This window comes from Vidua macroura, chromosome 6 (genome assembly GCF_024509145.1).
Source record: "Vidua macroura isolate BioBank_ID:100142 chromosome 6, ASM2450914v1, whole genome shotgun sequence".
NCBI lineage: Eukaryota > Metazoa > Chordata > Aves > Passeriformes > Viduidae > Vidua > Vidua macroura.
The window spans coordinates 50,390,705-50,407,900 of record NC_071576.1 but is presented as its reverse complement, the minus strand read 5'-3'; the positions used below and the strand labels follow the sequence as shown (position 1 = coordinate 50,407,900).

The following is a 17,196-nucleotide window of genomic DNA, read 5'->3' as shown; positions in this document are numbered from 1 at the left end:
CAAAATAATCAAATTACCTGAGCAAGGACTTCATAATCATACATCAAGACCTCAGAATAAGACAGAAAGGCAGAAAGACAGAAAGATCCCACTACAAAGAAAGAGATACATTCTTAATGTAATTTTTCTCATGCCCGAAAGTATTACATATATATCAAAAATTACACTGGTATTTTCTGTCTTATGACTAAACAGTATTGTTCTACTTCTTAGTTGTGGTGATTTTGATTTTTTGGTTGTTTGTTTTTTTTTTTTTTCCCATTGGGAAAGTACTACTCTATTTTACACATTTTCATTTTTAATGGATGATTCACTTGCTTGATACTAAATGGAAGAAATGCCTTAGTAACGTAATCAAAAATATGCAGGCATGTGTTTCCAAAATTAATTTTGATATTTCCTGTCACTGAACTTGCCTCATCAGAGCATAATAGTAATTTTATAGTTGTAGCAACGCTGATTTCACCACATAAGAATCTACAGGAACATTTGAAGTTGCGCATGTTCAAGATTTTTTTTTTTTGTTGTCCTGAACAACTACACAGACATTAAGTTTTAAATTCCTATAATCTTCCCAATAAGTCACACAGAAACTGGATGCAGAATGTCCAAAGGGCAACAGTTGATATTGCAATCTATGCACAGCTCCTCTTTTATAAAAAGATGGAAGTCTAAGTGATCACTATTAAGCATTTGCTCACCATTTACATTGCTTTTTTACCATTTAAAATGTGTATTTCAATCCTTGAAAGTAATTAGGCAATCAGTAAAAAAAAATAATTTGGGCTATTACAATTATTATTTAAGGGTTAATTTATATAAGCACTGCAGGAGCTATACTGAACACTTATTTTATAAAAGATCTTTTCCTCCTGTTTCATACAACATTTTTCAGAATATAAGCAGTCGCACAAAAATATTAACATATGGCAGTATAATTGAAACTGCTGTAGAAATTAAAGGCAATAAAAATTGCTTTGGACAAGAAAGGACAAATAGGCCAAACCAAATAATTATTCTTGCAGCTTTCTTTAACCACTAACTCCATTTTATATGCAGTTTCCAACCTCTCATATTAAATCTGATCATATATATTTAATTCCATTCTTAAAAATTTCAGTAGACAACTTCAGTGCTAACCTACAACTACCCTCTCAGAAAATCTTTGATGTCACAGCATAATAGCTCCTGAAAGAACAGTGCTAATACTTAATGTAACATGAAACCAAGGCCCTGCAGTGGGGCTGTCTGCTGTCAGGAACAAACAGTTTCACTGCTGTTCCCCAGAAGTGACAAGATTGAGAACTAACAGGACAGCACCTCCTCAGTGCTACACGAGACCTGTGCACCAGTGTCACTGGCAAATCCACAGAGCAACATTACTAAATAATAAACAAACAAAAATCCACACTAAATTAAAATGTCCAGCACTGCAGCCATAGATGTTCTCTTCATCTCTTGCAAATACCGTTGATGTGAAGATGAATTATTTCCATGCTGCAAATTATAAAACAGGAATCTGGTTTTATAATAATTTTCTTTACATATATATATATAATAATTTCTTTACATTTCATGCATGTAAATAAAGATCCTTGTGCTGCCCTTCGCATCTTAAATTCTTTTCCAGAATTTATTGTTTTCTCACTATGATCATTAAATCTCTTTAGGTTTTGAATTGAAATTTTAAGACTAAAAGTATTGCTAATTGGCCTTCAGCAGAAAACATAAAATACTTTCCTCTGTTGCTAACATAGGTGCTTACAGGTCCATCTATGAACTTATTATCAGATTTTTGACTAATGAAAACCATTGCACTCATTGTCAGAAAGCACTGGAAAGATCAGATTCCAAAATCTTGCGTGTCCCCTGTTCTGAATGGCACCGAAAATCTCTTGCTCAGTGCCCCTTTCCAGGGAGCTAAAAGGTCCCAGAGGAGGGATGAGATACTCATACAATCAAGTCCAATATGTGTCTGCTTTGTGCTTCATATTTTTACCTCTTTCAAAACATTTTTAAGATTCACGTGTAATATTGCTTTAGGTCAAAACATATTACTATATGTGAGAGTACCAGGCTGCCATGGAAATTAGTTCCATTGCTGGATTTATTTTCTCTCTTGGAAAGCTGACTAGTCTATTTTATAAACTAGCAATAGCTGTATTTTAAAGTTTATAAAACCTGGCCTCTGGCTAACTTGTAAACACAGGATATATTATCCTTTTGTTTGCAAGGCTTAATCCTACAACTGTCAAGCTGAATAAACCTTTAGAATAATAGTAAAAATATTTTTAAAAAATAGTCATCACTAACAGAAAATTGAACTCAGATTGAGATAAAAATGTCAGTGGCACAAGTTTTTGGCACATTTGGCACTACTCATAGAACTGGGAACACTTTTACCATTTAAATTTCTTAAAAGCATTCTTGGGCTATCTGATTTTAAAAGTTGTAAGGTGATAAATGTTTTCAAACATATCTATGCTTCACCCTCCACTTTCAATGAATCTCTGGTAGTTGGCAAAAGTAAAGTTATAGTGGTTTAAGCATGTAGGACCTTACTGATACTGAATAGGAAATTACATTATTTTGGTGGATTCAGAGCACATGTCCATGCAGCAGCATTAAATTTATCTGCTCATACATTTGCAAGTCTTAGCATTTGCTCCCAGAGCACACTTAAACACACTAACCATGGCGCAGACACTGAGCTGCAGACATTCTTTATACCTTGTAGTCGCAGCAGATTGCACAAGAAGAGAGAAGGGTTCTGTGAGTCAAGTAACATGTCAGTAATCATGGTCTGTGGCGGCACCAAAACAATCGATAATGCCAAGTTCTCCTCCCTCACCCGCTGCTCCCCGGGCTGCATCAGAGGTGTGTGCTGTTCCTCCTCCTAGGAGTGCAACCAGAACTGCTGTCCCTGCTAGAGCTGGCTGTCCCTCCACTCACACACTGCATGGGCTGAGCTGTGGTTCCAGCAGCTCCCTTCGCCGCACTGTGACATTGCGTTTGAAGAGATCCCACAGACATTTACTGCACCTCAGCTGAGAGGCAGGAGAGAGGAGCCAAACGTATGATTTCTTCTGTCCCGTCAGCTAGACATGTAACAACATGCCTGTCTACACTCTAATCTATCTATATAAATATTTTTCCTCAGCTATTTTAAAGACAGAGCATAAAAAGAAAAACGGTCAAGATTTAAGCTAGCACTTAACTGTACCCCTATTCCATCCTGGTGGGAGCAAGCAAAAACTCTTACAGAGACAATGAAAGTCTTTTCCCTCAGAGAGTTGAAAAGATCAAGATTTGTTCCTGCTGAGGAGAAATGGCATCCATTATCTTTGCTGAAGACATCTAGGATTTTCACCCAGCATGGTTTTTTTTTTCCTTTTCTTAAATTCAGTTTGTTCAATGAGCCTTTGTGATGCTTAGTCAGGAATTTGGGGAATAATGGACAAATATTTATTTAAAATTAATATATAATTGACAGCAATAGCAACCATACAATTACAATTGGCTTCTGTAACACTACTGAGGTAGTGCCAAGATTATGCTTCTTAACGGAACAGGTAATTACATTGGAGGAGGAGGAAAACAATTAGAACCATTACCTTACATGGCCAAGACATTTTGAGTCAAGACCAAATATCTGACAGTACTGCCTAGAGATCTCAGCTCAGATAAAGCTCACTGCTAATAATTATCTGAAGAATGCTCATTTGGAACAAGTTAAAAAATGGTAGTAGGAAGCAGAGAGACCTTGGAAAAACAGAAAAGCAAATATAAACAAATGCAATTTATTTTCAGAATTTTATATGCTAACAGTAGACAGGCATTATTAATTTCTACAGATAAACAACATAGTTCAAAAAAAGAAGAAATAAAATCTGGGTCAAATGTTGGTCTCCTGATCAAAAATCTTAGCAATTGCACATTAAACATAAGTTGATTATAAAGAACATATTTATTTAGCGTCAGTAATTATGTAAAATGAGCCATTCCCTCTGGAGATTATCCATAGGCTTCTAGACAAAACAAGCCTCAGAAGTTTTTAATCCTGACCATGTAGTGGACTGACCATTAAACAAAGGAGCAGGTCAGTGAAGAAATTCATAATCCAAAAATATATATAAACCACCACTAGTGAATAAGGATTCAGCCCTCCAAAGTGCTAAGCACATTGGCCCCAATCCAATGAAGTACTTAACTACATGCTGAATTTTAAGCACATACATAGTCTCATTCCCACTGACATTATTCCTGGGCTTTAAAGCTCACCATGTGCTTGTATAGTTTTTTGAACTAGGACCAGAGGATTTGGTATCTTCGAGGACTTGAACCCCTGAGTGTTAGGAGCTGGACCTGGAAGAGCTCAAGCATATGAGTTTTCTACATGTCTTAGTCAATAACTCTGAATTTCACTCTAAAGATGTGAATCACACAGAAATTGCAAGTTCAGATTTTGACACCCCAAAACAAACAAATAAATACATACATACATACTCTCCCCTAGGTCTAGACAAGGAACCAAAAACCATCAACTCCTGTCTGAGAAAACACAGGTTCTGCCCAGTTCAGCTGTAAGAATCAATGCTGGGAATAAATGCCAGCTCTCTAATTCGTCATTGTGTTATTTATTTTAATACAAAAATAGTGAGAAGAGGCCAACTGCTCTTCACACTTTTGATCATAGTCATTATGTCTCCAACACCAGACAAACGGCAGCCTGTGGCTGTCAATGGCTTCTGGCAAATGAGAATCTCTTTACCCAGCAATTGCCTTCACCACAACTCTGGAATTCACCACGAGGAGAGGGAGGCCCAAGTGTGACACTGAGTATTCTTCTGGACAAGCAAAATACCAGGAGAGCAAAATGCAAATAAATAAATTTTGCACATCAAACAAATCATAGCTAATATTAAACAGCCTTTTAGCTGCATACAAAAGGGGTTGTTTGTTTAATGTTCTGCCTTTTTTTTTTAATTTCAAGGCCCTATTCATTGCAAAACAATTAAAAAAAAACAGCTCTGAAATAAAAAAAATTTTAAACACAAGTCATTTTATTAGAATCTGAACTTGAAAAAAAGCTTCGTAAGATCCTGACACATTAATAAAGTGAGTACTTGCACAGAGCAACTTAGAGGGAATAGAATGAACCACACGCACCTTTATGTCAGAAACAAAATTTGAAACAAATTGTGGAAGGTTATTTTGTGCAGTGGCTGCTGTGCCTCATTTGGACAACTGTATTACACTGTGGCATGGAAATGAAATAGTGAACATGCATAACCAGTCATAGAGTGATCCTAAAATAATCAGACAGTCGGCTGCCACGATCTAGCAGCTTTAACTAGATGGAACATTGCTGTGGGGATCCATTTGCTGGTCTCCAGCACTCACCAAGAAAAAGCATTAATATGCTCCATAGCATTTTTTTATGTGCTTAAGAATTCCAATGAAGCCACAGTAATGAACAATCCTGCTAACCATGGGCACCCTGAGAATAAACATGGAGGATATATGGATCCTTCTCTGGAAGTTCCAGTGGCTCAGTGTCTTTTGTGATAAAGCATCACATTTCTTGTGTTTTTGAGCTGGCTCCCTGTTTATTACCTCTGCGTCTCCGTTATTGAAACATGGGCACAGCCCAGCCTACCACACACATCTGGAAGGAGTCAGGCCATGGTCCAGCTCTTCTAAAAGAGCTGTCGGCCACAGGAAGTCAAAAAAGCTTCTTGCTGAAAGTACAAGACTGCACTATTTTCCAGAAAGCTGGGAATATAGAAAAACTCTTTCCCTTTTACATAACACAATATTCACAGTTCTGGAGGTTGTACATCCCAGTTATCAACAGCTGTTCAATCATTACTCCCCCTCTAACCTCAATTAATATCCCATTTGATTGTGGGTGACAAAAGTGCTGATTTTGATATCTCATCCTCAGTTCTTGGGAAGTTCTTGGAAGAGCCTAAGCAAAGAAGGAGAATAAAGTAATCAGGTATGCCTTGAAAGGCTGCAACCACTAATGCTTATTTGCCCCCACACATCCTAGGGTTTTTTTCCTGTCTGTCTGCTTCTCATCCTGTCCTCTTTCTTCCTTTTGTTTCCTCTCACTCAAGTATTCTCCTTCCCTTTCCATCCCCAGAAACTACTTCAGATTCTAAAGTACCTATTTCATTTCTGCTCTGCTTTTAGCTAGACTCAAAACTTAATCACAAACAAGATCAAAAGGATATAAAATAAAATCTCATTTCACATCCAACACTCAGACCACAAACTGGTGTGCAAGTGTATTGGGATTACTAATTTACACTGATGTTCTAGAATCTATTAATCCTTTCAAAAATATTTGCTATCAACCAGCTGTCAGAATGATCAGTAAAACACAAAAATGTTTATGATTCATGCTAACCATTCACAGACTGATCATATAAATAATATTTATGTACCCTTTCAAAAAATACTGATATGACCAAACTGATCCACTCAAACATTTCCCAGAAACCTACATTTTCTCAGACAGCAAGGACAGATAACTTGTGTCCCCAAGAATTGGATGTGAATAACTTGATGAGCAACAGAAAAATCAATACAGAGTTCACTCTTGAATACCATAAGCACTAAAGGGACTTCAACAACTGTATGTTATCTTCTTCAGAAGATAACACCACCTATACAGAGAAGTTTTTTAAATTTACGTATATCAAGCTATATCCAACTACTATGTGACTACAGAAAATCTCTATTCATGTTCAACAGTAATACAAGCATTACAGTTGCTATTCAGTTCAATTATATATGCATTCACTCACTCTTCCCTCCCATCTTTGTCCTTTCATAGCCCTTCCCCTCCTCTTCCTCTCCCTTTGTTTTTTCATCCCTCCTTTTCTCCCACACACTTTCAAGAAGGCCCAATTCAGCACAGTGTGGCATCAGCAGAGACCAGCGACAGCTGCCATTCCAGCTACAACAGTGAGTGGGTTTAAAAAAAATCAAGGGACCGCTTTAAAGTTTGGGAGAACTGTTTAAACTGAATATGTAATAACTCTGCTGAGGATTTGGACTTTAGCTGCACTCAATAGGGGTGCTTCATTACCTACTTGTGGGAATGTCACTTGTCTGTGGTGAGGTCACAGACTTCTGGCGGTAAAGTCCATATGTGCTGTTTAGCCCAGTCAGCTGAAAACAAACTAGCAGCTGCCACCCTGATTTGCATCCAGTTGCTATTGATACTAAAGGGATAATATGTGAAAGACAGGAAGTATCATGTGGGAGCCATGCTTCACCAGTGTGAGGGGAAATAAGCCTTCACCTTCTTTATCTAATCATCCCAAGCAGAATTACTGAAATAGAAAAGTCTTCCACAGCAGGAACACATAATCAAAACCAGTTTGGGGATGGATTTTACTCTTACTGGTTTATTGGTTATCCTAGGCATTTCTGTGCCACTTTGATTGGGGTGGAGGAGGGAATTCATCAGAAGTAAAAACAGCAATAGCTTAAATCTTGATGTTTGCACTTCTAATGGAAATCGCCCATACAAATGATTCAGCAAAAGAGTTTCCTCCTGCTCCTTTTGGGTTCGATTATGTTACACTCATATTGTGAAAAATTGATTCAACCTGTCCAAGGAAAGACTTCACAAATTAAAAAGTCCAGCTAATTCTCAGTAATAACTCCTTAGGTACATTTTACTCTCCCATATACATTTTCTCTTTCCCTGAAAATACTGTACAACATTCACAGCATTCAAAGTCTTTCACTTTTACACCATTGTGATGAGTTTGTGTTTGTAATTTAATCCCGTTCCATCACAGAGTGTTTTGCAATGGTGTTTTCAAATCAACCTTTAGTAAGCACACCCAATGCAGCCCGTACAACACATGGCAGCATGGCTGCAGTAAAATACACACCAGTGTAGCTGCACTGCTGCTACTAATCAGAGCTTTTGTTACATTCTTAAACATCACAGTTTGAACCCTTCTTGTCTAGAGGGGGTAGAGAAGTTAAAAATAATGAGAATTTTCACTGACTGAAGATAAACATGAAGCAAGAGGAAAGACTGTGTAGACCACAAGGAAAAAAAAGCCTTTTGGCTTTCACCAAAGGTTGAGGGAAGATCTTTGAAGCAGGGAACAAGGCCCCACTGAACTGCTTGAATACACAGCAGACTTGGTTCCTTAAAGTCCAGGTTGAGTGTTGAGGGTAAGCACAGAGACACATGAGAATGAGAACATGCTTTGTCTTACTTATTTTTCTAGAGCATTATGTGGCAATACCTTTCTTTCTTAGTATCTTCTGTTTCACATTTTTCCATCTCACTATTCTTCTCTAAACTGACTCCTCACAGTCTGTGTAGCCATCATCCCATCCCAACACCAATCTACTATCTTCTAGCTCATGAAATCAAGGTGAAAAGCCAATTCTAACTTGCTTTGAAATAAATGAAGATTCCATTGTTACTTCCAAAGAGAAACTCCATGGGCACCGTAATTTTCATGTGCAAAGAACAGGTAGCATAAAGAGAACTAGGGCCTATAGAAGGCAACCAGAAAGCATGAAAGGATTTTCCTGGAATTCATCTTAGATCTTTTGGTTAAGCAATGAGAGTAGATACAGACAGCAGAATGTAAGAATGCATGTGTGTAAGCCAGAGGTGAATACTCAATTTCACTCATAGGGACTACCATAACAAAATCATGACTAAATATATGTTGAAACACAATCACTTAGGGACATAAAAAAAAATGCCATGTGCATATCTACATATATTTGCACTAAAGGTTGAATAAAGTATATTCCCACTGTGGTGGCCTACATGAATCCCTTAGCAGAAGAAAAATACAAAAGGACCTGCAAGAAGATAATCTGCCCTCAGCAGATCAGGTATGAATGAAACAAAAAAAAAAACAAAAACAAAAAAAAAAAAAAAAAAAAAAAAAAAAAAAAAGAAAATACACAGCCACAGTCCCCACAATTACAGGAAGCCAACAAGCCAGAAGTCAGAATCCCCACATGCTGCATAATAAACTGCACCAGAAGACCTGCTGGAAAATAGATGTGAAGGGACAGTTGGTCTAACATGTAGTTTATATGAGGTGAAATCCTGTTAATATCACCCTAAAACCATAAAAAACACCATGTAAGCAACCTGATTCCACCCTGATTGACATAAAATTATCCTCTACAGTTAATCCAATGCAAATAGGGCCTTGACACATGAGCCCCATCGCCACACAGTCACAAAATGTTCTTTCCATTGAACTCAGAAGGAACTGCATCCTGGCCTAAGGAATGTGATTGTGGCTAGAGTAAAAAGGCACCCTCCTGCTTAAGTAAACAGTTACACTGGCTTATACCAGCTGAGAATCTCTCAAATACCAAATTAGATCAAAAATATTCCTCTGAAATAGGTCAACATTCAAATTCCATATATATCAAATCCTTCAAAATGCTCATTCTAATAAAAATGAGCCAGTCAGACTGGCTTATATGACACTGCTCTTCTCCCAAAATCGGAGTCCTCATCTAGCTCCACCTATTACTTCAACAGGTGGATTTGGTCCTTCTGAGGTAAAATGCTGTGAGTGCCCTTAGCACAACTACTACACTGAGGAAAGGAAGTGAGGATTCACTGAGCCAGTTAAAACTGTAAGAATGTAGATGGGCAACTCCATCCTATCTTAGCTGGAATTAGGCCATGACACTGAGGTTAACCCCCCACTACTGCAAAAATAACATGGGTTTTCACTAACCACAAATGGTCAGGAGCTTGGTGGAAGGAGCCCATCCATAGCAATCTCTCAGATGTAAGAAGCAGCAGAACAGCAGCAGAAAGGGTAGGATTCCAGCTCATGGACACATCCATCAATCATCACCTAAAACTGGACAAAGCTAAGCAAGACTGCAAGATTGCTGCAACACAATCACAGTGCAAACATCTGTTTAAAGCCCAAAGACTTCCTAAAAGCTTCACCTCAGTAGTTCTGGAGTATTTAATAGACAGAGCCTCTGTGAAACGAGCATCTCTGAGTAATGAGGAAACTCACAGAGCTCCCTGCCTCCTCCGCACTGGGACACTGACCAACACGGTTTATGAAGTAAACAATTCAACAGCAGCCCTTCCTGAACAGCTCAGGGTGATGCACTCAGGAATTAAAGTCACATTTATTCCAGAAAAGAGTTTCCAGATAGGGAGCACCCTGCAGTATTTTATGTCAATTTTCCCACAATGGCAGGTCCTTGGAGTAATATATAAATTCTCTTTATGCTGTGTAACAGTTAGTTGGAATTAGTAAACACATATTGTTTCATTAAATATATTATGTTCCAGCACATGCATTTAATTTGCCATAAAGTATGGTTTGTAAGAAATCACACCATTTGCAATAAATCTGAAAAGATATTAGCATTTTTGTTTCTAATACAAGATATTTTATGCAAGTTGTAAAATTTCAGTGGTATATGGAAGGGGTCTTAGTGAAATACACAAAAAAATATGACTATAAACAAGCCATCATTCTGGTAAGAGAAAATACAAACAACCAGAATAAAAATAGTTGATGCACAAAAGCCATAATGAGGGGGTTGCTCAAAAAATAACTTCTACTTTGAATGGTTTGGATGAAATACAAATTATCCACAGAAAAGTGTGGACTGGCATAAATGTTTGTACAAAATTATAAGTATATTTCTAGAAGTATGCAAGAGGCAACCGCCTGCCTGCTGCACAAGGTCCCAACAACACTCTGCCTAAGTGCTAGTGCACAGAGTCCAAACCACTGCATTTTAATTACTATGCAGCCTCAGATATATTGCCTTTGATATGGAAATGTTCTTGTTCTCTCATCTTCACATACGGTCTCATGCACAGAAATCTTTATCTGATTCATAAAAAATAAACTAGAATCCAATCTCAACACCTGACCTCAGTGCTTAGAAGTTTTTTACTAAGCATGGTGTCACTATAAAAAGAATGAGTAATATTGGTGTAAAGTTAGATATTTGGAGCAATGATATGAAGGATTTGCAGTTAGGAATCAAATCAATACTGCACCTCTGAGGTTTTAGAGCTTCCTATTGCCTTATGTCAGTCTACCAGTGACTGGAGACACAACTGACTATACCCTTCTGTATAGCTCAAGAAGAAAGAAAACATATTTAAATGACATCCTGTCTTGCCACCGATGGAAGAGATGCAACTCAGCCACTTGCCGTATGGAACAGGTTCTGAAATCTAATAAATCACTAACATCAAACTTTTCACCTTTTTTTTTTTTCTAAAATCAGATGCTACATTCTTGAACATATTTTAAAGGTATGCACTACAAATTTTGCACAATAAGCAAAATATTTCCCAAGCTTTACTTCAACAAACAGGTAAAATAAACACAAAAATACTTGAAATACAAACCCAGTACTTTCCTGTATCTTATATTAATATGCTGCCCATAAAAAGGCTAAAAAACTTTGCTTTGACAAATTCTACTAGTCACTCAGAAAAAAACATTAAATATTCAGACCTATTTAGGTAATTCTCCTAGCTCTGTAGAATTACATTCCCTTTTTCTAAAGAATATGATCTGTGTAAGCTCTCTATAGATGATAATGGCCCATCTGTAAATCATTTTGTTGCAGGTTATCTGTTTTTTATCACTGCTAGTACCTGTCTGTCCCTGATATGATACCCTTAAACGCATTAACTTGATGGAATGTTTTGCCTGACTTCAAAAAAACATCCATTGATCCATTCTGCACTACGAATGAATTACTCTGATTAACCTAGTTTAACAATATACCTAATTTTATCATACTCTTTCCAATTCATAAGATTCAAGAAATATTTGATTGAAGTAATTTCCAAGCAATGATTTTCAAACGTGGAATGCTGGGTTTTTTTCTTCTTAATTTAAGAAGACAAAACAGTAAACATAAAACTGATATGAGTATTTTAAAATATACAAGAGGAGGAGAGCAATGTCTGTGTACTGATTCTTGTTTCTTTAAGAGAAAATCCATTTTTCAGACTCCTGTTGTACTAATTGAAAGAGAATTATTTAAAACTTCACTGAATATACGATGGGTATCTGTAGCAGTTTCACGAGTTCCAAAGAACTCTAGACTTTCTGAAAGACAGTAAACTAAAAATTGGCAGGAAATCTCTTACAATGATGTCACAAATATTTGTTGTTGCCACAGAATACTGTTTTAAAAGAACACCTACTTCTGTGCTGAAAAGGCTTTGGGAACATGTAATTATCTGGTTTTATCACTGTAGAAATCAGCTGCTTTCCAGCAAATATGTCTATCAGATCTCTCTCTTCTGTGCAGAACTACATCTAAATAAATAGGCACATATTTCAGACAGACATTACACCAGTCCAGTACACAACCTTATCAGTGATAGGGTCTTATGATATTTTGTTCTTTTCATAATATGATGTAAAGGTCTGCAATGGCACATGTACAGATACATACCGTGGGAGAATCATGTGTCTAAAAAAACTCCAAATGGCTCATACAAAAGAGAAGAAAATTCAGTTTCTGTGGTTTGGTAATAAGTCCCCTAAAACTTCCCATTCTTGCTGGGAATAGAAAAAAAATAGAAAGTTGTGTAAATAAAAATTACACAAAAAGCCACCAGAAAAGATGAACAGAAACCAGCTTGCTAGAGTACAAACCTGAAACATGCACCTCTGTGTGTTTTGCTGCTACTGAGTAAGCTCTGTGTGTGCTACCGAGCACTTCACACAGCAGCACTTCTCTCCCGGGTTCTGACACCATGCAGAAGGCTCTGCCTCTGTGATTCACTGTACCAACTGAAATGTTTTAAAAATATGTTGCTGTATCACTGCAATTGACATAGTTCACGTATACACAAACACACCTATTTACACAACTTTGGAAAACTTTAGCCATTATACACAAGGTCTGCCAAACGAGCCCGCTGATCTCTAAAGTGACACTGTGGAAAAAAGGAAATATACAACATCCCATTGTATGGGGTGGAAAGCCAAGTGCATCCTGGCTTCTGTTTCCGAAGTAATTTTTGTTCTGGGAAGTAAATTAATTAATTAATTAATTGACTGAAGACTTTGGAGTGTGATCAATACATTTCCAAGGGAGAAATCTACCCAAGTGTAAAAGATTGATAGATATGCTTCCTGAAGTGTTATCTCCCAAGGTGATCACAGTGTTTAGCAGATAAAAGAGGACTAAAGAAACTTTCTAATGCCAACTGAGAAAAAAAAAAAAGTATTTGTTATTGCTATCATCATGCAAAGCTCTGGCCTTTATTGCCACAAGATATTTTAAGGCCTCCAAGAACTGCAGGGTATGTGGATACTTTGGACTAAAAATATGATCAAAGATGCAAAAAATATGTCCAAAGAGATTTTTTTTTTCCTGTTGAGCAGAAGAAGTTCAGCGGGAAATGACCACAAACAGTTGTTGGCCACATATTAAAAACCACTGGCGAGGGAACAAGCACTGGCAGTTCCCACTTGTCAACAAAACCAAGCTGACAAGTGAAGGCAACTAACTTTGGACATCAGCTATTATTTTCTACAAGTATTTTCTACTGCTAAGGCACTTGTGGCCTTACCAGTGAAACTGATGGGCTCCACTTTGTTTCTCTTGTCGCTTTCTCTGGTGTGTAAACACAAAAAGAGGAAGAAAAGCAGCAGTTACATAAGTTGAGCGGAGAGTCGGGAACGTGCAGGGAGAGACAGCCATCTGTCTCGCTCCCTTTATGCTGTGTTATACACATGGCACTGGCTTGCACCCTGCCATCTAGCAGAGAAGGAAGCCGAGGGAGCGCTGCGGCAGCCCAGTTCAGGCTCCCAGCAGAACCGAGACGGAGCACTCAGCTGCAGGGAGGAGGGAGGAAGTAATGCGTTTAGCAGAGGATGCGAGACTGCCGACCAAAGGGCCTCTTACGCGCTCATCGCTGAATGAATTAAAGTTCCCGGCGAGGAGGCCGGGGGAAACGGGGCGAACGACACGACAAGTGTGACAGGAGGGAAGGGGCCGGGAGCCGCCAGCCTCCCGGGGACACGGCGGGCACACGCCGGCGGCCGGAGGGGGCGCGTGGTCCCCGGCGCGGCCGCTCCCTTCCAAGCGGGGACCGGAGGCCGGCCCGCCCCGGGGGTCGCTGCGGGGCCGGGCCGGGCCGGGCTAGGCTGGGCCGGGCTGGCCCGCCGGGCCCGGCCCCGCGCCCCCTCCCCCGGCTGCGGGCGGCCGGCGCGGCCCGGGAAGCGGCCTGGAGAGCGGCGCTGGGAGCGATGCCCAGGGCTCACCTTCCCCTCCCCCCGGAGAAGCGCGCTTCAAAATGGTTTTGCAGGCGATGCTGGCCAGGCTGCGCTCGGTGCAGGGCTTCCAAGAGCAGTGCCTGGGTTGGTTTCCGTATATTCTTTGGCTTTTAATAGCTAGCTAAGGGAAAAAAAGAAAGCATTATTGTCTTCTTTCTTTCCTTCTCTCATTGCCTATTCTAAATTTGACTCCAAAGTTTAAGCAGTTGAATTGGCTAATTCTGAATACAGTCTATTGAGAGACCAGACACAGCAGTATATCCCTGTATAGCAATAGATACAATGTGCTGAATTGGCAGTCTAATTATAAATGTGGCATTTGGACCTCCTTTCAGCCCCAGTGCCACCTTACCTTATGAGGGAACTTCAACTACAGCAACTGTTCAAAACAAAATGCCATTACAGGATCAGCTTCACCCAACACTGGAACCAGCCAGGGGATTGTTTTACAAACAGCTTTTCTCACTTAACACAAGAATGTATTATAAGGAAAAGTTATGGATAGTGCAGAGTCTGAAGAAAACACGTATGTAGTTTCTGCCAGGTGTCGAGCTACTTCAGACTGCAGCATACTCCAAATGACCTCATTATTTTCTTTTAAATGTACTCACTATAAATAATTATTCCTTAGTTTTACTAGAATGAGCTGCTAGGTACGCTTGCTGTTTATATTCCAAGTGTAATGTGCATGTAACGTCATGAGGACAAAAACCCACGAAATATCCTGGCTCAAAACAAAAACCTGCAATAAGATCTTGCCAAAGAATCATGGGGTGCTGAGAAAAAGTTTTTTAAAGGGTCCTTTCCAGGGAAATGTGCGTACTTAATGGCAGGCTACATGCACATATCTCACATTCATTCTTATTATTTACTTTATGGTATTATAATGGCTTAATTAAATGAGTGGGCACAAGCACGTCAATAAAACAAGTCAAGTCAAGTCGAAGTCTCAAAACAGGTTTCAAAATTGCTCCATTACACGAATACAGAAAGAAAAATTCGTTAATTTTTGGACTTCAAACTCTGTTTGAGGACTGGGTAGAACTGTTCTCCTGTCCTCACGATCAGCACTGAAGATGGAAATGGCAAAAAATGTTAAAGTGAAGGTAAAAGAAAGCAGTAGGAACAAAGTGCCGCTCGTGTGCCGAAGGCTATTTAAATTTGCTTAATAAACATATACCTTATCTACGAACAGCAGGCGAAGATATATTACTTTATCACAGAAAATTCACCTCTCTGTTTTTGGGAAACACCCCTAGGACAGCACTAATCTGCCGTCCCCAGGCTCCCACCGGGCTGCCTTTCCCTGCGGCCCCCTTTCCCCCCACCCCGGCCATTCAGATGCAACACTAATTGTCCTTTCACGGTGCCACTTTCACTCCTTCCCGTCCTTTCACAAATAACAAAACCGCAGCAAACCCTACGGTGAGCCGGCCCGCAGGAAGCGGAGACAGCGCTCGGCCGGACTGGAGGGAGCCTGCCAGTGACCTCCGGGCCCCGGCCGCACGGCTCGGGCCGCGGCCAGGGCTGCCGGCCCGGGGACACGCTCTGGTGGCTCTGCTGGAGCTGCACGCGTGGAAGTACTTGCTCGCATCACGCCTGTCTGCTCTCCCTGTCCCCTGCCTACACCCAGCCGCGACCCCGCCGCCGCTACACGCGTGCATGCATTACACGAGCGGGCAGCGCCGGTGCCCGCTCCTCCCCGGAGCAGGGCAAGCCGCAGAGGCGCACTCATTAGCTCCCACTGATGATTCCTTTCAGGATCATGAATGGAACAATTGTCAAAAACTGCGGGAAAAAAAAACAAGCCCCGAGACTATTATATACAGACACAGCTTGTGTGCGCGCGTGTGACAGTGGCAGGCAACCTAGATTTGGCCATAAACTCTTCAGCGTTATCCGAGATAAAACATCAAATTGCGTGTACGGTAAAAGAAACTTCTTATCCCCAATCCAAAAAAAAAAAAAATAAACAGCTTCCAAGATAGTGAAACCCAGGAAAAGAACAAGCTCTCCACAAGACACACCTTGCCTCACTCGTATCCTGCAGCACCGCCTGCAAACAGCTGCGCTAGCTTGTTGCAACTGCCACTCTTTTATTTTAAAAGAAGAATAACAGTAATAATAGCAAGTGAAATACTTCCTGAAAACTTACTTTGCATTTAGTTTAGGCACTATTCTTTTTTTCAGCTCGCAAAGGAAGCCGTTTTGTCCAGGTTAGGTATTGTCTACTTATGGATCAGCCTCTGGCTAAGGGTTTATTTTAATTTATGGCTTATGCATTCTTTTAAGGTCGGTTTGCATGACCTCCGGCAAAGAGCTAAGGCAACAAGAAATCCCAAGTCGACTGTTGCCGTAAAGCGGCACGCATCTCGATCCCTTCCCCGGGTGTAAACAGAGCTCTCTGATGATGGACTGCCTTCTTCCCCCTCCTTGTGTATCACGAATTAGGGCGCGATATCGATTTTAAAGTTTTCGGTATAACTTTATCCCAGGTTCTGCCTGGGGAGATAAGGCGGCGGCGGCAGCTCCTCGGGACAGCGCCGCGCCGTGGCTGAGCGCGGCACGGCCGCCGCCGCTCCCGCAGCTTTGTGTGCTCCCCGCAGCCGTCCCCGGCCAACTCCAAAGACACTCACCCACCTCAAACTTTGCGCAGAACCCATAAGCACCACTAAACTCCCCTCGCCTTTCTCCATCCCGCGTCTCTCGGGGTTATCCGCCAGGAGAAACCCATGCGAGCACTTCGGAGCAATGACAGCAGCGCTCCGCTCTCAAAGATTTATTTCGGATTTTATTTTTCCTCTCTTTCTCCCTCTCGTGTTAGTTCCTTACGTACAATATCTTCCCGCACCATGTGTTCGCCTGCCGTGGGTGATCTTAAAAT

The 17,196-nt window shown here is 40.2% G+C and overlaps 1 protein-coding gene across 2 annotated transcripts in view; it reads right to left on the bottom strand.

Annotated features, from left to right (window-relative positions):
- The window catches only part of SOX6 (SRY-box transcription factor 6), a 369,801-nt gene that overhangs the window by 351,342 nt on the left and 1,263 nt on the right, over window positions 1-17,196 (bottom strand). The window lies entirely within an intron of this gene.